Raw genomic sequence first — 27,620 nt, forward strand, 5'->3', positions numbered from 1 at the left:
ACACACACACACACACAACATATATATATATATATATATATATATATATATATATATATATATATATATATGTATATACCCTCACGTGACGTACAACCCTGTTCGTGAGGTAGACAGCGGCTAATCTACGTGTACGAAACCATTTAATACACAGCAGACAAAGGTGGACTCCCAACGCGCGCACGCATACGTGTGCCCAGCTTCGAAGGTGTGCACATCATATCTATAGAGAGAAAGAGAGGGAGAGAGATAGTAAATGGTAGCAAGATAGGAAACAGTCAATAATTCACGCATTACTCTCGGTTATTATGCTACTGTGGTCTGCTGTGGCCGTGTGGTTGGTGATTCAGCTTTACATTTGCTTTACTAACTATAGTATCGGCCGAATCGCGCATACGCTGATTTACTAATTCGTAACCGCGTACCGCGTCCGATAGAACTCTATCAACTTATTCATGGAAACTCACAAGCAATGCGTTCTTCCTCTACGCGCCCTCCCATCCGATTTACGCTTTCTCGCGGAATGCTTGCCGTGAGAGTGGTTTATAGGTATACCATCTCGAATTGTTGCGCGTACGTATCTACATGATAATGGAGCACGCGGATACCTCTTGGCTGCGATCACATCTTCGAGCGGCGCGGTAATTTCCAGCCGTGCACAACGTCGAGATGAAACATTAGACATTTCGACCTAGTTGCAGCCAAGATCGCATCGCTAAACGGAGCTTGCATCGCTCAGAACGTTCTTGATTCGTTTGTATCTGGTCTTCCGCTTAGCTTTCGCTCGGTCGCATCAACACTATGTAATGGAGAAGATAGATGACGATCCATTTTCTAACGATCGTCCACGTATATGTTACAAACGACTTTAACCAGCAGATTAATCAACGTACTGGAATATCTTGACACTTGTGTGATTGTGCTAAACGAAAGATAAATGTTGCTTAATAACCAACTTTATGCAAATGTGTATTATCTTTTCGCAAATTTATATAAGTTTAGGAAATTATTCATACAAATTTTAATAATAATATTCTCACTATATTCTTTTATGTATCTCTTTATTGCATATTGTTAAAATGTTATTGTTTGCACATTATTGAGAGAAAAATCTCCGTTTATAATCATCGACTGTGACGAAAGCGATACTTCCTCCTATGCTTCCTTCTATGCTAAGAGCTGATCCATGAAAAAGTAAAACATGTCTTGCCGCTATTATTTACCTTACTGTGACAGTGAAGAAGAATAAAGCAGCAACGGAAAAAGGAAGATTACTTTTTACTATGTCTGAGCAAAAACTCTGGTGTGTTTGTCTTACGCTAATTAACTGAACATGAAATATTTTCCACAGACGCCTGGGGTCTTCTAAGTCGGAAGTCAGGGAAGGAAGAAAACGGAAAGGAAAGTAAGTAGGGAATAGTAGATTCTATTCAATATTTTCTTAGTCCGTTTGTCAATTTTTCTCTTAAAAAATATTAATTATTAGATCTATTAGAATGTAAAAGTTATAAATAAATAAGTAGGTGGATAGAACTAAATAGTTATGAATTTATATTAAGCTTTTTCGAATAAACGCAAGAGAATTTTTAACATTAATATTGTAATAAACATTTTCATGTTTAACAAGTTTGCAATCTAATCAACTAATATATTTCTTGGATAGATTCTACAAGTATTTCAATGCTTTTAATATAAAATGTTTTTTAATATGTTGACACGAAACCTCTCTTTTTGATGGTCACTTTTGAAAGCAGGTGTTTAAGATCAGGATGTTTATATAATTTGCGGAAATACTGATGTGTAATTATCATAAAGGTGCTCGTATTTATTATACAGACGTTACACAGTCACAATTTCTCTCAAGATTATTTTATTTTTATTACACGGCAAATTCATACTTAAAATTCATCGCGTAATAATCTACATTTACGACAACCTTCTGTATTCCCTGTCGTCCGTATTAAAATAATAGACATCGAGATTCCATTTGATAATCGATCTTGCAAGATAAACAACGTCAAGTCCTTCACTGTGTTTTAGGATCATTATAACGGAAGAAAGGAAGAAAAGACAGAGATCATTGAAGAAAAAGAATCGCGTTCTATAAGTACGTAACCGGGAATTCATTTTCTCTTAAAACGTCGGCGGGTTCCTTTCATTATAAATATTATTAAACGCCGGAGGTCCTTTAGACTCAGCGGTGTTCAACATTTGAAGCGTCGAAGTTTTTTTGCTTTCTTTTGTGAGCTTTTCGTCGCAACTCTCTCTTCCTGACTAACCTGCGTCTTTTCCAAGCGTTGCCCTTGCCGCTCTTCATCCACTAAAAAGTAGCTAGCTTTATGCGAAACGTTTGTCTTGATGAAGTTACAACCTCGTGCGATTCAAAGTTTTCTGATTCGTGCGGCACGATTTTAATGATAGTTTCAAAAAATATAGTTGTACTTATATGTGAACATATAATATGTGCGGACATATGACAGTGGTGTACGTGTGGGACGACAGTAAGGATCGTGCACGGATATTCATAAGATTTACTTCGTCTGCCTTTACATTTGATGCTTCTAATTAACCCGGTAACGCGATAATAACAATTATCCGAGTACGAAGTTTCTACGGTAGTTGCTTCATCGCTCGCCGCTTCGTTGTGTGTGTGTGCGTGCGTGTGCGTGTGCATATATATGTGTGCGTATTTTATACATATGTATACACGGTCACGTGTGCACCTGTGAACTCTGGCATATACTTGTTCGGTAACGTTTGACGTGACGGCATTGCGCCGCATATGTTTCTCCTAACAACCCTCGCCTATCATCCGTAGGTAGTAAATTTAGGTTTATCCGGGGTATCCACGAGACGTTGTAGTGTGAGAGTTAAACGTCGCCTCGTTCTCTGGTTATGTAACCAACTTTGCTGAGGTCGTAGTTAGAATTACTTTCGTTGTAACAGTTTGATTAATGAAAATGTCGCATCGATTGCGGCTGATGAAAATGTAAATAACAACGAAGAAATAACTTTTTTTTTCATTTTTTTCTTAAAAAAAAGTATTAACAAGATTTGTTTTCTTTATTTAGAAAAAAAATTAGTATCTATTATTTATATATTATATAAAAAAAATTATTACTAATTATAAATTCGTCTCTTGAATGAATCAGATCTAATATAAATTATTAATTTTCCGCCAGTAATGTTGGAATTTAAAGGCAAAGGGGAATTTTATAAATGTTGGTAGATAAATTTAAATTAAAAAAAATAAGATATCAATTCAATATTCATAATAATAAAAACTTGTTGAAGCTTTTACAAATGTGTAGGAATCGTTCAGATTTCCAGTCCTAAACAATACAAAAATCTGTACTGAAGTTCACAAAGAGAGAGCCAAGTTTAATTTAATTTAATTTAATTTAATTAATTTAATTTGCGAATGAAAAGTAAAAATTTCATATTATCAGAAGGCTAAATTTATAATTTTGAATATTGTCAAACATACATGCATGTAAAATATGATTCGTTTCAAGAAGGCACTATGATTTTTACCGCTAGTTGACAACGTCAATGTATGTCAGCGTACCTGTTTGTAGAAATTGTACTTTTGTCTGGATTCTGGTTTTGCTCATGGACGCGAGGATACGAAACAGAGGAACCGACAATTTACTATCTTTCCTTCCTAGAAAAGGTCCGGATAAATAAGAGAGCTGAGGTCTTATTAGCAGATGATGGGGACGCCTTCCCTCCGTACTTCCTCAGGAAACAACGCTGCCTTGAGTTAACGGAACAAAGACGCAGAAAGACGCTGGTGGATGAAGGTAGTTTGTCAACCCAGGGCTTATTCTCGGTCCGGGCGAACCTAATTAAAGCTGTATACTTTTCTTTCATTACAGCTTTTCTATTCGCTAAACCTCCTTCCGCGTTTATCTTCTTTTTATGGTAAATGGTCCATACAATATTTGCTACTCATTATTTATAAATCATTAATATTTACTGTTTTTACTCTTCCTTACTATTGTGCATTCAAAATCTTTATAATAACATCAAATGATTCTTTCTTTTTATTCTCATTTGTATTTTATTTGTATAAATAGAGTTTACAAACTAATAAATTTTAATAAATATTTTAGATTTTCTAAAAAAATGTTAATTTTAAAGATTGCTTGAAAGTAAGCTTTGATATTGCAGCTTTTAAACATTCATTATGCGAAAATTTATTATTTTATATAAACAAATATTTCATAAATAAATTCCATTACATGGGAATATTTAGTAATTTAACAACTCTTTTGTACCTTTCGCGCGATAAACACGACATATAGAATAGAAACAAAATGGTGGCAGTGGTCAAACGCGCCTTGCTGATCCGCTCAATAACGTTTCTTCGTAGAGAAGTAGCTTCATGCTCCATATACGAAGAACGTAAACGTATCCCTGACATGGGGTTTCAGCTAGGAGTTCTGCACTTGCTTCGATACGGTTCGCTCGCCCGTACGTTCCACAACTGAGTCCCAGCTTTCGGGTGAATTAGCAACCGCGCGGCTAGCTATACTTGAGCAGTCGTGTAATCTCGCGTATAGGCTGTCCCTTTCATAAACGCGCAGGGCATTGTCGGTTGCACACGAATGCCTGGGTACCCAGTGGTTACGGTAATGAAATTGCTACGCTACCCCTACAGCTGATATTATTCCGCTTCCAACAGGAATACCGGCCATTGCGTCGGTTGGTTTAGGGGCCAGCCGAGTGATATTTCGCGAAGTTTCCTCCAGCTATTCGCAAGCTCTCTCCCATTAAGCACGTGTAGTGTCTGCTCTATCTATTTGACGGACACGTTGTATCCTACGGCAAAATGTGATCGTCGTCCGAACTACTTACCAATTGATAATATTACCAATTGAATATCCTTAAAAATGATTATGTTGTCATTCTTATTTTGATGGACGTTAGAGTTTGAAATTTATAAAGAAAGAAAATCAGTGGAAAATAACAGTTATAATTTATCAAATACCTAATAAATCAAAATTTAGAAAGCGCTTGTTTGAAATATAAACACTTTATAATTAATATTGTAAAACTAATAAAAATGATATAGAAAAAGAATATTGTTCTTTTGCTGTTTTGTAATTCAAGTAAATCACGATTGTAATGTTCGATTCAATTAATAGTGTTCAATATATGAGAAATACAATTTTATGAATTTGAGTTTTTTCGAATAAACGCATAACATTTATCACAAAAGTAACAAGTAGTGCGGCTGCAATAGATGATATTTTTTACAATTTTTTCTTAATTAGTAGACCAGCATTGTGAAATTTAATTAATGCTACTTTAGATAACGCTTGAATGGATTATTCTATATTTTTGTGAATATATAATTCGGCATAGGAAATTTATATCACGTCATAAAGCAGTTCCTATTTATTTTAAATTTTGTGAGTGAAATGAGTAATGTTGAAATATTATGCTTTATATAAAACAGCAAGCGGCGTAATATAGGATTGAAAGTATAAATTACGGGGAAATTTGTAAATGAATCATTTGAAACTGAAATATGAGCATAAGCTGGCTACGGCCGCGCAGTGAACATTCCAGTTCTGTGCCTGCGTAGTCAATATTTACCTGGCAAACGCCGTGCAATGAATTCGTGCAGTCTGTGCGAAATGACGTTTTATGTTATGTTTACATTTTCATTATTTATTTTACGTGGTATCAGCTGTTCACCACGTAGAACTGTTTAACGTAATTCAATGAAAGACGACCCTTGACTTGGTCGTTTAGACGGATAAGCTTAATAAAAGATTTTAATATACCTGTCTTAATTAAAACGTCAGTCTAACAAAAAGTTTCATGTCTTTGTATTATGCTATTTTTATATAAATATTAAAAAATATTTTTAATTAAATTAAAATTCTTAATAAACACATTACAATATTTATTATTTAAATTTAAAGATAGGTACGAATAATAATGTAAAATCAATAGATAATTCTAATTCTGATCATCTTTCGTCTCATAATGTAAATAATAAAAAGGATAATATTTCACTCCTGTTATTTCATTAATGATGATCGGAACTGATTTCATCAAATAATGTGGTAGACGTAACGCGAGTTATCGTTACATTTAATGATACGATCGTCGTTTTAATTATAGCGGTCATGCGATATTACCGAAACATACCGTATGTCCTATGCAAACGAACACGTCAGTTAGAACTCGGATTATTCTCAGCGTTTAAACGTAATCGCCGTACTAAGTGATGATTGTGCAAATCTGAATTAGTTCTTCGATTAAGCTTAACGCAGTCGCATATCACTCAGAATGTCTTCTGGTAGTAATGACGATTTTATACAGGGTGCAAGACGGAGTCGAACAGAGGATTACTATTCTAAGGAAATCAGCAACGACTGTGAGAATGTGAGAGCCACTGGCTTCTCTCAGTAGCAGTTCAATTACCGTTACCACGCTAACGACTATGCCAGAGAGCTGATAATGTCGCGATACGGGTCAGGTACTGGCCGTGGTTCCTTTATGCTAACGAATGCTTGCACACCGAGAGCCTCTGCATAGACGATCATATATTGCATGCCAAAGATAGTGGAGCAATTACCTGAAAATGGTGATCTTTGGCACATATTGTAGTAGTCATCTTTATCCGAGATACTATTTTGCCGAGATTAGAAATATATGTACCTCACGAAACTAAAAAGCAATAATGATTAAAAATTGTATCTTACAAAAATAATTAAAAAGCAATAACACTTTTTTTAATTATTACATTTTTCTTTTAAGAGAATGCTGTTTAATATATTTTATTATTCACTTTATACATATCCAAATTTTAAATATTATTATTTATCTAATACAGAGTTACTTAAAAGTATACAAAAATTTTCATTCATACGCATTTCTGTTAAATTATTTTTTGGAGAAGAGTAATTTTTTTAATAACTTGTAATATAAGTTTTGCACACGAGAATCTTTGACACAAAAAGCGGAGCTAGCATATTCATAAACATAAAGAATATGTGAAGAGTATTCTGAGAGCAAATCCTTTAGTTTCATAATGGTGAACTTCCTTTTATACAGTTCCTCTAAGTGAGGTTTTCTCAAGGGAACCTTTACAATTTATATTAATGGAATGAATGCGTAAATGCTCTGTAAACCGCGTGAAAATATTGTCGACCTAAAAAGACACGACAATTTATGGAATATTTAAATCTTTAGTATCAGGTTCTAAGTTGTAAAGTACATTTAAATATAGCATGAAAATCATTCTAAATTCAATTAATTACTAATCATTTTTACGACCAATGACATTGTTATAATTATCACAAAAAAGGAAGTTAAGTCTGTTTTATCAATGTCTTATATTTGACAACAGAAATATTTACGATTTTTAATTGATTTGTGATACTATAAAATTAATTAAACCCATTTAATTAATTCCTGGAACAGCATTATTTAAAAAAAAATATTAATATTTCTCGTACGTGAATACAAAAGAAATTTTCTGAGAAAAATGTACGACTTCGTGAACAGAATACTCAAGATTACCGGCAATGCGTACGCATCAGGGAGTAAACGAATGAACGAGCGATCTGATCTCCATCGCACAAAGAGAACGGTAACGAAAAAACACCGAGCTGACGGGGCAAAGTACTCGCCAAAATGCACTATTGTGTGAGTCCCGTAACCCGTCGCTTCGTGCAGCTATTACCGCGATAATATCTCGGACGGTGCAGCACAAAATGTCCAATTAGGTATGAAGAGCGCGAAAAAAGAACAAGTCGGCTAGCGAGGAAAAGGGAATGAAACAGAAGTGAGAAGTGAGAAGACTGGATGAAAGGTGTGACAGTGAGAGAACAGTCGCGGTTATATCTGAATGGGCGAACGGCAGTCGACGGAGAGAGATGAGGAAAAAATGGATCGTATATGGGGAAAAACGCATTAGTAAAAGGAAGAAAGGGTGCAGGGGTGAGAGTACAACGTAGGTAGGTAGGTAGAAGAGGTAGCGTATCCCTTCCCTTGTCGGCAACCGTCAGAAGGTGAGAGTGGGCTAGTCAGGGAGTTTTGCGCAATGCGCCCGCTGCAGTGGAGTTTATTCCTGATCTCTGCGTACGTTCCTCTCTGTTTGCACGCTATTGTATGTTACAGGCTGTTGCAGTTGGCAACTTTTTATGTATGGGTTGCCGTGATTCCTGACTGTGAACGCGCGCAGGGTGAAATAAGATTGCCGACTCGCTTTTTGCCTTACTAATTTGTTCTCTAAGCGAACGATCACGATTGATTTACAACATCGCGGGATGAGTGTACTATTTACAGTTTGTACTTACGCGATTTAAAAATGACTGAAAATAAATTTTTGCATTGATTTTTCTAATTTGTAGCTAAGTATTGCATAGTAGGATAGCGGCACTCTACCTACCACGCGTCGATCTCACTGAGAAAAGGGTGTTCTATCGCCATTTACGCCGAGTTCATTGTCTCGTGTTCGCATTGTTATTCATATTAGAAAGTAAGTTATTAATGATCCATTCTCTCTCTTCATTTCCGGCTATGTATCGTCACGTATCGCTACAGTTCGCAATTACAGAAACTGTTAATATGAATGTTCGGGGAGGAGAGGAAATTATAATGGGTTAAATATATTATAATTCTCTTAATTTATTATTATAATGTATTAATATGCGTGTGCGTGGGTGCATGCGTGTGTATGTGCAACTCCATAAATAAAAAGTGACAGATTTTTGTGTGGCTTTACTGCTTAGACTAAATTTATACGAAATAATCAAATGTAAAATATTATAATTATAATTTAATTTATTACTTAAAAAAATATTTTGTTACTGACATGAAAGTTATACATATCGAGTTATTATACTTTTTACAATTTTAAAGTTATGTAACCCTTAAAAAATGTAATACTAAATAGTAAATTGATTAGTGATTTTTATTAATTATTTTGAGTATTAAAAGTATTAACAATAATGTTTTTAATACTCAAAATAACTAATTAATCAAATAACTAATTTAATTCTTACAATATTAAATTTCTCTGAAAAAGTAATATATTTTAAAATATCATTAATTATTAGATAATTATTTTATATTGATAAATATGCAATATGTTTATTTATTTACGTCGAATGATATAAATCTCACTAAAGATACGATTTACGTTTGTATACTATTTATATTACGATACAGTGCTAACATCAGAGTTACAAATTTTGCAAAGATATTTATGACGCGTAATATGAAAATACATTGCTACGGTATCGCATGATCAAATATGCATTTACTCGGCTTTTAATATGACGTCTTTTCCATTATTAGATGGCACTCTAAAATATCGTTTCAAACGTGACTTTTCACCTCGAAAGTAGCTAGAAGTGGCTTCCAGCAGCTGGTATAAGTTTCTTCCGTCGAAATTCTAAACCACTTGAAAGATGAGAAATTCAATCGATTGCTATTGATATGTGCCTTGAATGCCATGGAAAAGTACGTAGAGATGGAGAAGTACATGGATCTCAGCTGCAAAGTTTGATAACTGACCATCAGAATTGTGTAATAAAAAGTGCTTAAGTATACTGTTAAGTATATTGCTCAGATGCGATTTTTGTAAAAGCATTTATTATGCCTTCAAGATAAAAACATCTCATTACTATTATAATATATCTTTAAAAATATTTGAATATCTAATAATTTATTTTTTATTATACAAGCTGATAATTAATTATTCTAAAAAGTTTTGAGGGATGATTCCTTACACTAAATCAAGATGAAAGCTTCATATGATAATGTTCAAAACAACTTAATTTTAAAGATATACAGGATGTCAAAATTGATGGAGAAATTTGTTTTTTCAAATATTTCAAAAATCAATCGAATTATTTCAATAAAATATAAAAAATACTTATTAAAATAATATGGAGTTTTTAGAATTTTTAGAAAAAACGAATTTTTTAATTTTGATACTCTTTGTCTTTAAAATTAAACTGTTTTGGATATATGGTCATATAATATTTCATTTTGAATTAGTGTGAGGAATCACCCTTTAAAATCTTTTAGATAGCTAACTACCTTTTAGATAGCTACTACCTTTAGTACCTTTTATTTAATATTTTATTCCAATTTGTAAAGCACGCATACACAAATATTAAATTATTATTAAAATTATTTAAAAATATTAAGTAATAATAATTATTTTAATCATTATTATTATATAAAGAAACATTGGATAATGGACTGTAATTACTTAATTTAATACATTTTGTTGCAATCATTTAATATATTTACATTAAAATTTGTTTGCTATATGTTATATTGATCATCATTAATTAAATTACTTATTGCAAAGGTTGTTTATTGTTAATTACTGTTACATTTTGTACGAGGCTTCCGATTGTTAATGCAAGCAAAATAAACAAAAGCACTAAGTAATTAGCACGTGCGCATGCACCAAAACTTTCTGCACATAAATTATGACCTTCCAGTCTTCCAACCACACATTTGGCAAGCACCGCCTCTTTTGCGCCATCCCGACAATACAAAACTGTTAGCCATGATATTCGTAATGTGCACTGCCGCGGAAAAATGTCCGACGCATCCGAATTAATACACCGAGCCGTCAAAAAATAAACTGCTAGAAGCAGAGGATGTTGCGCGCAACATGCGAATACTGCGCAAGTGGAGGGAAGTATTTTTATTCTCGCCGCAGAGCTGTTTCCGCAGAACGTAACCAGCGGACTAAAGTCCATCAAACGCAATCCCGGTCGGGCGTTTTAAAAAGATTATTCGAACGGGAGAAACAACTCACACACGGGAAAGCGAAATGGAAAAGTCGCCTTTCGCATTATCTGTTGACAATTCATTATTGGATTCGATACACCCGCTTTCGAATTCCAATAGCGGAAAAGTTTCCTGCACCGCGCACCGTGTCTGTACGTATTGTATCAACAAACAAACACGCAAACATACGGCAGCGTACCGACCTGCGCCGGTTATTCGTATGTGCACTTATACGAATCCTCGAAATAAACCCGACGCCGAAGGGAAGGGTGGGTCCTGCCGGTGTGTTTGTTTAGAAAATAAGAACGCGTCGTTCGAAACTTGTATACTCAACTCACCCGACTCCCCTCTTCTCGCTTCGTTCCCCTATCCTCCCTATATGCACCCCCCTATCCACCCTGTCGTTACCGCGTCATGCCACTGGCAACGCACGTTCGCCTGCCTTCGTGCGGTTCTCGCGTATTTTTCTTCCCGCATTCGAAACGTCCCCTACTTGTGGTTTTTTTCGTTTCTTTCTATATTTGATTCCGCAATATTTTAGCAATAGCCCCAACACGCTCGTGAGGAAAACGCATAGCAGCTGTAGGGATGCACGTGCAACATTGCCAACTTGGGTATACTTTCTTTATAGATCTATGCATTTATGCGTTTCCTGCTCTTCTGCAATTCCTTCTTTTTTTTAGTACTATGAGGGATTGTATGCCAATTGAAATTACAGTCAATGAAAGAAACATTTTTTAATATTATAAATATAAATATAATCATAGTATCTGATTTTTTTTAATTAATAAAACTTTTCAAATAAAATCATCTGAATGATATTAAATAAAATAACATATTATTTGTAATCCATTGTGATTGCAATATATAGTCAAAGTACATATCTATATTATATCTGTATTAATTTTAAATAATGTATATACGTAATCATTAAAAATCGTGAAAATTATATGATAAAATATATAATTTTAGAAATATGAAATTGAGACTTTCTTTTATCATTCTAATTGATTATTTGGTATTGCATTACTTTTATTTATTTTTGTTATCAAAATTTCTTTTTATGATTCGCTCTAATTTTGATATTCAATTAGATAGCAATGAACACATTTCGGATACGTATCGCATTGCACTGAATTTTATATACTTTTTTTCGTTGTACTTTAAATACTTCTCTCGCTTACGTCCTTCCAGAAATGGCGATAGATCACGTAGGATCTTATGGCTGCGCGGTATACATAAGTATACAGTGTATATGCGACACTGACAAGCTGAATATACTGTCTTTTCTTTATCGATATTTCTCGCGCATCTTCTCCCCATGGCACTCCTATAATATCTTTCTTTTAACCAGTACAGTATCATATTCTCCGTCTCTATCATCTTGTTTCTTCAAGCGCACTTACAGTATCCTGTGTATCATCATTTTCGCATCCCATTTTCCAAGGGCAATTTCGATCATGTTTACATACATGGACATACATTGGTATTCTTATCATATCAAGCAACAGTATTTGCCCAATGTCCTTTGAGATGGTCCCGCTGCGCGCATATCGTCTCCCAGGTAGGTCTTCGGGGCAATCGGTCTCCGTCGGCATTCTTGAATAATTTATCCAAAACTGCGGTTTATTAATAATTCAGAGAGCTTGGTTCCCGTGCGTGCGACAAACGGCAGGGAAAAAAATAGACAGGGCTAAACGTGGGTCGCGAGGAGGGTGAATGAGAGAATGTTCATTAGGATACAACCGGTCAAATACGCCCGGGGGATGAATAATGCTATGACGGTATACAATTACATATACACAGGGATTGGCTGTATCCGCTGTTTCGATAAACAAGCGTAGGAAAGATCAGCTTGAAACAATAAAATTGTTCATATTGCGGCGCAGCTGTTTTGTCGGTTATCGGGAACATTATTGTTATCTCGTTAAATTACTAATTAGGTCCCTTTTGACCGCCTGTATTCGCATGAGTCTGTTGCCAAACACGTGATTCAAAATCATGATTTTTTTACTTGGATGATATCATGATAATTTAATTGTACTTTTTAAAAGTAATAATGGATTTTTTATAATGTTTGATCTTGCTTGGTGCTACGCCTAAGGCACTTTTAAAAATAAAATTATTGTATTCAATATGTAAAATTCATTTAAATTGAAAAAATATTCCATATAAATTTTAAATGGGCTCGTAACTTATATGGCACTGCAATGGAATGAAGTATCAGGATATATATATATGTATATAATAAAAGCATAATTTTTTAAATTCGAATAAAATTTGCTTCATTAATAAATTTAATTCCATTTAATTAAAAATTTTTTAAATTAAATTCTATAATCGTCACATTTTATTATTAAAAGAAATATATATATTTTCTATAAATATTGCACAATAATGTGCCCAATAATTTTAATTATAACAGTACGTAAAATGTTTCATAAGTACAAGTATGCATAATATATTAGTAATATACTATTTTTATTCCATAATGACGTAATAACTCTTTTCTAACTGTGCAAAGTGAATATCATAAAACCTAATTGTCGTGTGCTTCACATTCGTTTCACTCATGAATAAACCACCGGAGAACACAATTTTTATGCGACAAATTCTGAGTGGCTGTATGCGGATTGAACATACCAATTTTATTGCGCACGTTGCATCGCATAAAATTTTCGAGACAGCACGACTGTGTCGTGAGATCGAGATGAAACAAATAATATGCAAAAACAAAAAGAGAAGTTGCGATGACCGCGCGGCAGTGACGACAACACGACATGCTAAAAATGCACATGCGCATAACTCAGCGGTTTAATCGCGAATGCAACTACGGTACACGTAATGAAAGCGCCTCGAAAAACAAGCTGGAAGCAGCAGCAGCAGCGACGATGCGGACGGTGGCAACAGCAACGGTTGCAGAGCTAGTAGTAACAACAGCGATAGCACCGGCACGTAACACACGCGGGCAATATTTAGGAGGGTAGCAAAGAATAGTAGACAACATTCTTGTGGTGAACTCTCGTAAACACTAGCTTGACCCCAAGGTGGGAGGCCAGTCCCATAAATCCAACCTCTCCCAACCGTCTGGACATTAGGCCGAATTAAAAAGTTATTTTTTCAGTGGCTTCCTTTCCTTCATTGCTTGAGTACCGTGCTTAGCGGGCATACGTGCTCGCCCATTACTAAGGCGTCTCTAGTTCTAGCCATAATGGAACAGAAAATATCTGGTGCGGAAAGTAGTTGGCTACTCTTTTCCAGAATACATCTTCCTAGTTACGTGGAAGGCGTTACTTTGTAAATGTGTAACAAATGCATCTTAGCTACAACCATAATTCTTTGTGAATGCGAGTCCGATTTAGTACAGAAAGGAAGTTGTAAACGTTCGAATTTTTAATTAAAACAAACGATTAACATTAAAATAAAATTAAAAAATATATACATACATATATACTTACACACACACACACACACACACACACACGCGCGCGCACACACACACACACACACACACACACACACACACACACACACACACACACATACATATGCGCGCGCGCGCGTGTATATATATATATAATATATATATATATGATTTAAGAATTATTATTTTAATAAAAAATAAACCATTATATATATATATTTTACCTAATTTACAACTTAATATTGTAACACAATTTAAATTTTAAATAAAAAAATATTTTTACGTCTTATCAGTTGATTCAGTCAGGATTTTGTTCACGTATAGCACAGAAAAATATCACTCAATATACCACAATAGTCTAAAAAGTAATAATTCGTAAAAAAAGTCCCATTTTTCTTTTCACCACTTAGTTGTTGAGGTTTTAAGTATATAACGAGTAATCTGCCCAGTGCCTAGCTCTGACTTTGTCCGGGATTTCGTTACTTCGTCGCGCAGAAACAAAAGCTGCTTCTTTTGTATTAAGTTCGCCAGCTCTGCAGTAAAACTGTTAGTTTACATGGATACTTTATTAATTAACAGGGGAGCCCGAGAGTGCAGTGAATGCCGTTGGTATTCTTGGTATATTCCGACTTTTGCCTGATTGTATATATTTCGTTGTTTTAAATATAGAATGTATTTACGTTAAATTTTACTTTTTAGTTATTTATTTTTAATATAACGCTGCTTTTAATATAACGCTTATAACGTTTGACATATTTATAGTAACAATGCCTTTTTATTCAATTAATTTTATAAATCAGAGGTCCGTTTATTATTTTCGCAATACACTAGAACTCTTTTTCTTGCTTTCGCCAAATGTTAAATTTACTTTAAGTTCCAAAAGTGTATACTAGTTCAGCCATAGAAAACATATCTCTTAATAGAAAATAAATATAGAAGAAGAAAACACATATTATCATGAAATGCGTATTGCAAATTATTAAAGAAATAGATAAAAAATTTAACGAATAATAATTCTGTAAAAATGTTTAAATAGAACAATTAGAAATATATTTTTTCTAATAAGAAATAAGATCTGACCGTGTAAATGTACAACATACATATGATAAAGAGCACCAACCAAAGATCAATCAAAGTTAAATGTTATGAATACAATATATTCTTAATTTTTAAATTTAATTATTTCAAATATGACTGTGTGCCAAAACATTCGGACATTTCTATATATTCCGGTAAAGAAATAAATTATTTCTTTATCGAAGTTCTTTACCGAAATAATTTAGAGAGGATTATTTCATATATAGGAATGTCCGAATATTTTGGCTTCTTATATTATGTGGTTAATGTCCGAATGTTTCGGCGCACATATTTGAAATAATTAAATTAAAAAATTAAGAATATATATTGTATTCTTAACATTTAAGTTTGACCAATCTTGGTGCTCTCTATTATATGTATATTTTTTTCTGTTTTTTGTTATCTGCGTTCAACATATTAATTAAAAAAAATATTAGCGAAAACTTATATATTTTTATTCTAAAGTTTTATAAAAATATGTCGATAATCAAAATTTCTCTAATTAAATGAAATGGACAGTGACGGAGTATTTGCATAGGTATTTCATAAATGTCGTTGGCGGGAAGAGGAAAATGCCTTTGAAGAACTGAGTGTTTCGGTGATTAGCATGTCAGAGCGCAGACCACTCCAGCTGAAGCTTCATCTAGAATTCTGTTTAATTTCTGCGCGCATTAGCCAGCCGCTTCTCTTTTTTTCTTTTCTTTTTCTTCCATTTTGAACTTGCGCAACAGTCCTAAGTCTAAATTTTTTTGCGACATATAATATCAAAAAAAATAACTAAAAGCTAGCTGTGTTGTGTAGCTGACCGAAAGAGGATGCATGGCGAATGGTGGAACGTGTTATTGAAGAAGAGGTGAGATGCCGAGGCCCCGCTAGGGAAATTAAGGGGCTTTTTAATCCCACAAGACGAATCGTCGGCATCTCAGAGAAAATTTCATTTTCCTGAGGTATAAACGGAAGATAATAAAAGTAAGCAAGTAACGTCTAACATATTACTCATGATGCAACACTGGAGACCTGTTCTGATCTCTATATAAGCATCTTATCGAGTATTATACCCGATGTACTGTGCGTTGTAGTATCTAGGGGAATGCTGCAGATAAGACGTCATTATGCAGGATTAAGATTGGGATTAAGACGTTCCTGCCGCGCGATTAATTCAATTATTTCAAATATTAACTGAAATGTCAAATAATCTTGAAAAAAAAATAGTCATCAAAATAAACTGTCAAAGTTTTAAAAAAATAAATAATATAACAAGATATTAATGTAATGTTTTGGAAAATAATTCTATCATGTTGCTTTCTGAATTGAATGCGCATGAAGACACATTTTCTTGTTTTATAAAATTCTCGTCTTAGATATGGCGTTATATGCAAGATACTTGTAAGATATGTAGCATGTGAAGAAACCAGGCGAAGGAATAAGTTCTGGAATGTAAAGCATCGAAATCGTCCAGAATATCAGAAATGTCGAGTGGTATTCGGTCTACCTCTTTTGGTCCTACAAAACGTCGAAGAGTTTTCTGCAGTGAAGAAGAAAATCGACATCAAAAATGTGTGGAACGATATAAAATGACTAAGTGCTTTTTGAACGATTTATATCGCTTATGGTATTTTTGCATAATGAAAATATTTTTTTTTAAATTTAATTTATTACACATCTTATACTATCGATGTTTCGCTTTTTCTATTTAATAAAATACATATGTTATATAAATTTAAAGAACTCTCAAATCATTTGCCAGAAATATCAATAATAATCAATAATTCTTACAGTCTCAATTAGTAATGATTTTATCATATTTATAATATCAGTGAACTTTGATATACTGGAGTGAGTCATCAAAGATTGGAGGTGTTCTAATTCTTAAATGAAAAAAAAATTAATTGAGTGATACAGCAAACCTATAATTTATGCGAATTCAACATCGATAACTAAGAAGATTTGATGGTTTAATAAATCGCTAATGTTATTCAGCTGTCAATTTTGCTATTTTAACATAGAAAAAATTGACTATCTGTATATTATAACTATAGATTTGCTAAATCAGTAAAGTTTTCAGCTTTTTCCGTGTAGACAATGATACTCAGGAGTAAAGATTGTATTGCTTTCTTTGTTAGGAACTCGCTGATTGGTTAACGCTGTTTATAGTTGTAGGAAAAAGTCAAAAAGACAAGTTTTTGTATGTCTTTCCTCTGTCGGATCGTAGTTCTCTATAATTTAGTATAAGGAAGAGAAGACTCACTCCAGAGTATACTATAAAGTTGACTGTGTACAATATCGTAATAAATATTTAAAATCTTTACTATTATGAATGTATGTCTTCAATTAATCCTACATATATTATTTTGTAGATTAGCTTGCAAAGTGTTTATTGACAAATATAAATCATCGATAGTAATCCTTTTCAAAAAGGGTATTATATTTATTGGATTTTTGCGAATTGATCTTTATAATAAAAAAGTCGCTTTTCCATTCGCGAAAAAGTAAGTACATACGCTAAACGTCAATTCATTCAATCAATGTCACTCTGATTGACTATTTACAACAAGATGAAATATGGAGATATGTGACGAAGCAAAAGACTAAAAAGAGAAAAAAAGAGAAAAAGAAGGAAAGGATTGGACCGAGTACGGGGCGGAAAATCATAGAACAGATGTAAGCGGGGAGTTAGTTAGAGGTCTGCTTGGAACGACGCTCGCCCTTGGGCGTGTAATTACGCGCTTCGTTTCCCGAAAGCCTTCAGGGTCAACGCAAATGCGGACTGCTACAGAGAATACCATGCCTTCGTACTCGTCACAATTTTTGCGACAATCCGATGATTCTTTCTCTCTCGCTTTTTCCCTGTCCACGACGTGCTCTCGCTTCCAGTCATTCGCTTTGTTACTCTTCAGAGCTGCCATGACAAAACAGAGATCATTTCACTTTCTTTCACTTTATTCTAATGTCAATTCTACTTTTATTTTATATTGATGAATAAAATAATCGCGATCAAAATAATCCCGATGGGATTAATCGCATGATCTTATACATTATAAATAGCACAACATATTGCTAACATTGCTAAAATATATGAAATACTTCATCAGATTTATTTTATATTAATTCCAAGACTTATTGAGAAATTTCATGCATGAGATTACTTTATTTTCGTGCGGTGCGAAGAAACTCATTAAAGCGTCGAATTCAAAGGCAAAGATGAGAATTAATAATGTCCAATATCGACTCATAATTAGTAAGCTAATGACATTCCTTTTTCTTCGTCGAAGCTTCGAGCGGTTCATTGAGAAGAGCAAAATCAACTGCTATCATTTCCATCGAATAAAAAAAAGGAAAAAACAAGAAATCGAAGAACGTCAAATACAGAGAGAACACAGTGCCATTAACGTAAAGTATCCTTTGTGGAATATTCCGTGGCATCTACAATACTACCGAGGATGGATATAAGACCAGTCTTTACAGAAGTCAGTTCTCTGCCTTTGGGCCCATTGATCCCTTTCTTGTTCCCTCACAGTACCTCGCCTGCATATGGCTTTCTACTGCACGTGCTCGATGTTTACGAAGCTTTTAAGCGCCCGCAGCATAATTCTCATAACCATGGACAAAGATGGCGACAAGGAGAGTTTGTGTAAAACAGGATAGATAGATGGTGAAAGAGCAGAGAGATCGACTGTGCGAAATCAAGCGGTGGTAACCGCGGAGTCGGAGCTAAGGCTATGCGCTTCTGGGTATGTTTTGCTTAGAGAGAACATAATGCATACGCCGGCCATGCTAGCGGACTTAGCAGACAGGGATCGAGGGCATCGTAGGGAATAGTCTGCAAGGATTCGCCGTAGGGCTCATGGCAGAATTGCAGCTATGACTTCCAGATGTAAAGGAGGGATGGAGATAGAGAGGACCGCTAGTCGGCTCAGGTTACCACAATATGCCGGGGGGGGTCTCTCGAGGTTGGACATCCCCAGTAGTTTAACGGCGAGTCCCTATACCTCCCTTTACAGCTACGGCGTAAACCTCCCACACCCGCTCCTGTATTTGCTCACAAAGCTGGCAGAGAGAAAGGGCGAGGTTAATTAATTAACGAGTTTTTACTTAGGCCACAACCAGGCCAGGCCAGGCCAGGCTAAGCCAAGCCAGGCGAGGTCGTTGAGGCCGCGCCCCGTGTGTTTGTTGTATCCTCAGCTTGTTAGTAATTGTTAGTCATTTATGTAAACGTAATTTGGGAAGGCTTGGGTGGCGACTCTAGCCGCGAGCAACATACCGTGCTAAATCAAACATAGCTGTATTCCAACAATAAGCGGCGAACAGCGTGGAGCTTCGTAAGCGTACGAAACAACATATAGAATTCAAATTTACAGTAAGCATAAAGTTTATCACTGGCGGATATATATAGATGCATCAATGTACCGTATCCAATTGGCACAAAAAATTGTCTTTATGAAATGAAATCTTTTATTAATAAATCTTTTATTTTATAATAAGATCGTATTTATTATCACACATTTCTCTTGTTTTATGAAGAACCCAAAGATCAAGATAGATTGAGGTCGACAATTTCAAAATTTAATATGCCGTATATTTTGTTTTGATGTGAAATTTGTGTACATAAATTATTTTGTATTCTGTAACACGTCATAACAAATATCAATTACACCCGCGAAAATTTAACATTCAACGCATAATTTTTCATTTTTATTCATGCTACATAACAGAGTTGTACGCTATAATTCCATTAAAAATCTACAATTATTTCTATACGTATTCGTAGCTATGAAAAAAATGTTTTCTCTTAGAAAAATATTTATTCTAAGACTATCAGTTTTTGTTAAATTTATCTAGCAATCAATAGTTACGGTAAAAAGAAACTTATCTACACCTTTCCACAGATCAATTCAATTATTTTATCGGGCTTTATGTGGGCGAAAAAAAATTTCCAAAAATCATAACCGATAAATCGATTACCTTCGGCGACACGATACGCGCGCGCTTTGGATATGGATGGTGATCGTGGGAAAGCTCATGCTGGAGCAACATCAAGTGCCTCGCGGTGAATATAGACCCATTCTCTCTTTTTCCCATGCTCGTCATGACTGCATGCGAATCAACGTTTGCCTCTCTCGCTCTTGTACTCACTTTATTTACGCGCGTGGCAACAAATACATGTATACATCAAACGTGATGCCATAGCCACCATAAAGGCTTACGCGTACCCATAAATCCCAATTACAGCTACGAATGCTGCAGACCAGCGGCCGTGACACGCCGCAAAGTGCGGCCCGTCCATAAATTGTGCCGGGCCGGACGTACCGAATTTTCCATGCAATTTGAATAAGAGATACGCATTTACGGGAAAATATGCGCGTGCGTGCGAGCATTCGTCCGTGCGCACCTCACCTCGTCGCTGCACGTAAAATTTTCAGAGAATGTTACGCTCGATCCATCCAACGCACCAGTTTAGCGCGGTGGTTGGACTATTTTGCATTCATTTTCCACCAAAACTGAAAAGAATTCGGATGCGGATAGTGTTTATCACATTCATCTTCGACTGCTAGAAATATTTCATATAATATTTCTGTTCAATTGTGTATGATTTAAAATAGAAAAAATTTGGAAAAAGAATAAATTACATTAACGTGCTGTTATAATCGATTATTATTTTTATACAATCTCCAGCTAAAAATGATGATTTTTTAAAAAAGTTTAACAAAATTATTTATAATTTATCTACAAATATTTACTTAAACGTAACTGTTATCATCCAGATTGTACCAGGAAAAAAGAAATTATATTTGAATCTTGTAAAAAATAATTTATTTAAAACCATTAGGACGAAATAAAATGGAACCGCATCGGAGAAAAAGCCAGTTACATAGATATAAAACATTCACTTGTTTTATTACATTAAATTTTCACTTTTGTTGTTTCGTTGTTCTCTATTTCGTCTGGTCATTCTTTATTTCAGTTCGCTCGGAATTTTTTTCTCGCGCTCAGTGTTTCTCCAGTTACCTTCTGCAGCGTATCTCTTTTCTGCTTTTTTGCTTTCCCTTATAGTCTCTCGCTAGCTCCCGCGTTAAACAAATAACTCGAAAATCGAGTGTTCCATGCTGTTCTTTCTCATCGAATAACGATGTTGGAAGTGGAAGTTCGCACATTACGCGGCCACGTTTCGTTTCGCGTATGCAGGTCGAAATACAGTGAGCAGAAGACAAACATATGAAGAGTATAATTGCGCGCGTGAAGATGATCGTAATCGTCAATTAGCACTTCAATATAGAGGAGCCTGCATACGGCGGAATTGCACTGCTATTGAAAGAAACGAATATTGATCCTATCAATATAAATAAATGTACTGAGAGAAGATCCTTTCTTTTTTAATTTTACACAAAATATTGTAATTATTTTAAATTATTTAATTATTGCTCTTGTATAAGATATATATATATATATATATATATACACATATAAAATGATAATAACAAAGATATTCAAGACTAATAAGAGTCAGCGCGGAGAAAATGCGCACAATTATTAAATTGTAAAAAATTATTTCATTACATTAATCAAAGTCTTTACTTCAAAATGTTGATCATTTCAACTCATTTTGAAATCTTCTTTAGCAATCTTACATCTATTCTTAATCGATCTTAGTTTACCAATCTATTAAAAATGAGATTCTCAGATTGCCAAAACTGTTGTAGATTCTCAAACAAACGTCAAATCATGAAGCTTTTTAGAAAATTAAATTAATCATGCGGAAACATTAATTACTTATTCGACACTTTGTCGAATATAGTTAGTATTTTTTTTAGTTATATTTTTTCTTAATAAATTTCTGATCTCTGAAAAACGTTTATAATGTTTTTATATGACTAATTTAATTTTTCAAAACTTTATGATATGTTTGGCGTCTGTTTGAAAATCTACTACAATTTTAAAAACTTGAGATTGATTTAGGATTGTTGCATTAAGATTGACTAAGAACAGATGTCAGATTGTTGAAGATGACTTCAAAGCGAGTTGAAACATTTCGAAATAAAGAAGATTTTGATTGTAATAAAATAATTTTGATGTAATAAAATAATTTTTTACAATTTAATAATTAAAAAACGCATCCCCTCCGCGTTAACTCGTATTAGTGTTGAATATCTTTGTTATTATTATTTTAAGATTGCGAATCTGTTATAAATATTTATATTTATTTAATTTATATAATTTATATAATTTATATAATTTATTTAAAAAATTCTTTTTTTGAAATAATACATAAGTATATGCAGTAATAACAAATAATTATATTATAAATTGTAAATTTTAATAAATTAATTGATTATTCTATTATGGTAAAAACTTTCAATCCTTCGGTGTTATTCTCGATATGATATATCTGACTGTCATTTATTTCATATGCCATACTTTCTTTTATTCATTAAAAAATATAAATAAAAAAATATAAATATATATAAAAAATATATACTGTTGCATTTTTTAATATTTGGCATTTCGATTAAAAAATTGTTACGATATGCTTATTTTTATATGATAGTTATACAAAATCTAGTGTGTTATTCCTGTGATAACACGTATAATGTGGCACCGAAAAATTAATAAAAGCCAATCTTGAATTGTATGATAATTTAATTAGTCAATTAATACTTAGCTTTTTTACAGATTGAAAAAAATAACTAAAATAAATTCCTGCTTTATTTTAGCTATCTTTCTCGGAGTTATTTTAGCTTACGGCATTCAGGGTTACTGTGGCATAGAAACTTTGTCATAGTCTGACATAATCTAGCATACCTCGACTTACACTAGCTTAATTTAGTGTACTTCATATCTGATTAAAATCCATAGTCTGGACACATTACATGGACTAAATTTGAAACGCTATTATAATTGCTTTATGTTGCCATATAAGGCTAATTCACGCACTAGAGAAACAGAGTAAAACTATTACTAAACTATTAGGTAAACGGATAAGAGAAGATCGTATATCGAATTTCCTTTATCTAACTTATAAATATATAATTTTAGTTTTAGAATGAAATAAAATTTGACATTAAAGGTAAAAATTAAAAAACCATAGATTCCTTAATAAGTAAACTACATGATAATTAGCATCATAAAGAGAAATCTAGATTTACTGGTATTTATCACGTTGTTAGTCGAAAATGTCAACTCTCGTCAAGCGTATCTCTATACCTTTAGGCTATGATGGAGGAGTATACATGCGCAAAGCAATGTACATGTACATACTCCAAACAAGCAAAAGGCACAATCGTGAATTTAACATTAACCTGTGCTATATTACTATTGTAGGAAGAGAGAAATAGAAACGGAATAAATTTCGGGTTTTGCTTTGTCAAATAAGCACTAATCTAACAAAGCGAATGTAAACACATAGAGTATAAATTAATCTATTTCTTTAATAAATGAAGGTAATGTCTTAGAGTTGATTGAGAAATATTAAGAATATCTTTCAGGTTTCAAGTAATCCTGAGGCAGCATCATGTTGCATTAAAACATCCAGAAGCTGATATGCAACACGCCTCGTGGAGATTTGATTCTTAATCTACTATAAATTTTACAGCTTGTATAAATGCGGCATTAAAGAAAAATTGATCTCTCCATTCATGTTTTTTTTCTTTGCATACTTTGGCTTTTCTTCTTCGAACAGCGCGGATTCAAATCGATAGCCAGTGAAACATACGAGGAAGGACTTCAGAAGTAATAGCAACCTTGCCGGGATCACCGAGGAAAAATGATAATCCTGTCCCACATGCAGAAGTATCCCTGCATTCTGGCGAGCAAACCAACGCATAAATAACAAAGTGGATTTCTAGATTTTTCATGCAACCAACCGCCCAGGATTTATCGATTTTCTTGTATAGTATATTGTGAGTATGCGGAAAGCTTACAAGTCTCGATTGTCTCAATCATATTATCTTTTTCTTTTTGTATTATTAAAGAGAGATGTGATTAGATAAATAAAAGTTATACAAGAAGATATGGATAGAGTTATATAGAAGATTGATTATTATGAGCTATATATCTTATCTTCTAAAATGTAACTTTATCTTAAAATTTAAATAATATTACAAAAATTATCAATAATGCAATTATATACCTTAAAGAACATAGGCTCATAAATGTAATGGACTACATAGATTCTTAATCGTGATGAAAAAAGAGAGCTCATGATTAGAAGAAAGATGACAAGAATTGATTATGTTGATTCTTTTCGTTAGTATACGTTATCGACGTGAATAATGCGGTGTTGTAAGTTTATAAAATAGGAACGACGAGTCTGTAATGGCTATGCGACGAGATCTATAAAGCTATTCGTGCACGTGAGCAACTGTCGGGTAACGGATCGCGTTTATTACGAGCCATAGCGCAACAAAGCACCCCCGACACGATCCATCTAACCGTTCGTAAGGTTAAGGGGCATTACATTAATGCGCGCTTGTCAGTAGACAAGAGGGCAGTGGATTCTAAGTTTGTGCAACCCAGTAATGTTCTGAGAGAGCTGGCAACGTACAACAACGGGGAACCATTGCCTTGAATTTACATGAGAATTATAACTTATTGTTAAATCTAATATAATTTTTAATCTATAATGTTCAATTATATTATTTAATATTTAAAGTATCTACTTTCATTGAAATTTTTTATCAATTTTTTTACAGTATTTAAAAATTTTATTTAAAGGTTTTTTTTCCTTTATCACTTCATTTCTGAATATTCTTTTTTGATTTTGTCACGATTTCGCTACGCTATAATATCACGCTGCCTTCAACTTCTCTCCCAAGCATTTTCTTTCTTCTCCTAGAATTCAAGAACTCCTTTATCAATTATGAAACCTGAAATCTCCGGAAAGCTTATACACATTCGAAAATCCATATTCAACCAGCGAAAAGCGTGCGCGGGATTTTCTGTCGCGCAAAATTGTACTACACTTTTTTTTTTGTTATCCCTCAGTCTCCTGATCCGGTCCCACCCTTCGGGCGCAACGGCGGAAATGCGTTGTGAAATATTTAATCTGGTCTATCCCATCGCCACCCCCCCCCCAACAGCAAACCCCTTCCTCTGTTGAACCCCTCCCATCCGACTCTTGCTCTTCCGTCCTCCCTCCCAGCATCGCTGGCTCGATAGCTAGCTACGAACATCCGGTGTTACTGCATTATTAAATACGCGACACCAACCTCTCGATACTCTGATTTTATGGGAAATCCGTGAATGAAATAACTCGTCCGTTTCTCGTCCGTTTCTCGTCCGTGTCATAGCTTCTTCTCAGGCGTTACATGAATCTGTCGTGTTGAGCTTCTCTGTGAATGCTGCACGAAATTTATTTCTCTTCTTCACACAAATCTCCACACAGATCTGAGACGATTTCATTGATTTAAACGACAAAATTGAAAAGGGTATTGAAACAGCGTGATTTAAGTTTCAATAAAAGTTTATAATTATTTATTATTCTATTATACTAACTTAAACTAAACTTTATAAGAAGAAGAAATATTCATAATTATATATATAATAAACCTTTATCATTTTCAATTAAATGAAACTAAGGAATTGTTCAAAGTTGAAAATTAGCATAAATATTATATTTGTGTCACTCAAGCCCGTGACAATGTATCTTATTCATTAAAAAATACTCTCAGTTTTTAAGTTGAACATGAAAGAAATGTGCTATAAATATAGCTTCCCCCTATAAAGCTTCACTTTTATGTTCGAATCCTTCCTTATTTACAACATGATACAGGAATATGCAATAAATTTACAAACTCTCCTATATAGCATTTTGCAGTATAAATACTATAAATATTATAGTGGGTCAGCTTCGTGAAGTGTACCTCAGTTTTGATTAAGAACGTCTTCGTCGATGTTATTGTGTGTAAATTGTTAATTATTTGCAAAGTACAAGCTACGAAACTATGTAATATTCAAGTTTTACTGTACTTATTTTGTAAAGTTTTGTAAACTCTTTTTTTTCCTTATCTACATTATATCAGAAACTTTTAAATATTGTATTACAAAAATTAAACATATACTTTATGAAAAATAACATCTGAATATGCCTTTATATTTGTAATTCTCTTGACATATATCTTGAGACTGTTTAATTATACTTGAGGTATTTTAACTATTTCAATGTGGACATCTAACGTCTCCGCAGATTTACACAATTCAAAATGGGACAGCGATAGTTGTAGATTAATATAATTTAGCGTTAAAATATTTAAATGTGTGCGTGTGTCACTTAACAATTTAAATTAAAAGTATAAATAATTTTCTAAGAATCACATTGCAATTAATAACGTGCTAATTCATATAGATTTACTGTAATAAATAATTGTTAATGATTGAGAATAAAAGTATAAATTTTAAAAATAAATATGATATAATATAATAAACAATTTATGATTATTATTTGTATCGTTTTACTAAATATATTCAACAATTGTTGAATATATTAATTATTGTTTAATTATTACATACATTTTCGTAACAAATTAAAAATTTTATATTTTAGATTGTATCTTATATTTTATTGTATTTAGTTTCTTATAATGTTTACTTCATGTTTTGTGATATGTGTTGACATTCTTCACATATTGATAAATTGTCCGCAATCTTAAAAAATCGAGCTTTTCGATGTTTTTCGATAGAAAGGGCAGGAGATTGACGAGGTCGGCTTAGGGTCATTAATGATTCAAAGAATAGCGGTAGATTGAGAAGGGTCCTGCAACCAATAACACTATACTTCGAAACTACATTATTCTTGTTATTGTTCCGACTATACTATCTTGTTCATGCTCTATTCTTAACTCCGATTTTACCTGTTAAAATTGACTTTAATTCTGCAGCAGAGTTAATACTGTACGATCGTTTACTCCATACTGATTCGATTTCCCATTGCTATAGTGCAGAAAAATCAATCGAACTGCTAATTTTCCTAGTATTATTTGTTCTAATATTTATTTTTTATTTTATATTTATAACATTTAATTTACATATAACTTATATTTATATAATTTATGTAATTTTTATACTAAGTATATATATAGTCATAAAATAATTCTCTTAAAGGATATCATACATAGAATATAATTTGACAAAATTTAATAGTTCTTTTACATTTTAATAAATTGTTATATAACTCGATCATTTTTCTATTAAAAATTTAATAATATTTTATCATTTATTGTGAAAAATATTTGTACAATAAACTAAGATCTGATAATAATTTTAATCTCTAAAAATTTTTTAATACTTATGCTGCTTACGAAATATTATATATATTATATATATATATATATATATATATATATATATA

The sequence above is a fragment of the Atta cephalotes genome (genome assembly GCF_000143395.1).
Source record: "Atta cephalotes unplaced genomic scaffold scaffold00001, whole genome shotgun sequence".
Taxonomy (NCBI): domain Eukaryota; kingdom Metazoa; phylum Arthropoda; class Insecta; order Hymenoptera; family Formicidae; genus Atta; species Atta cephalotes.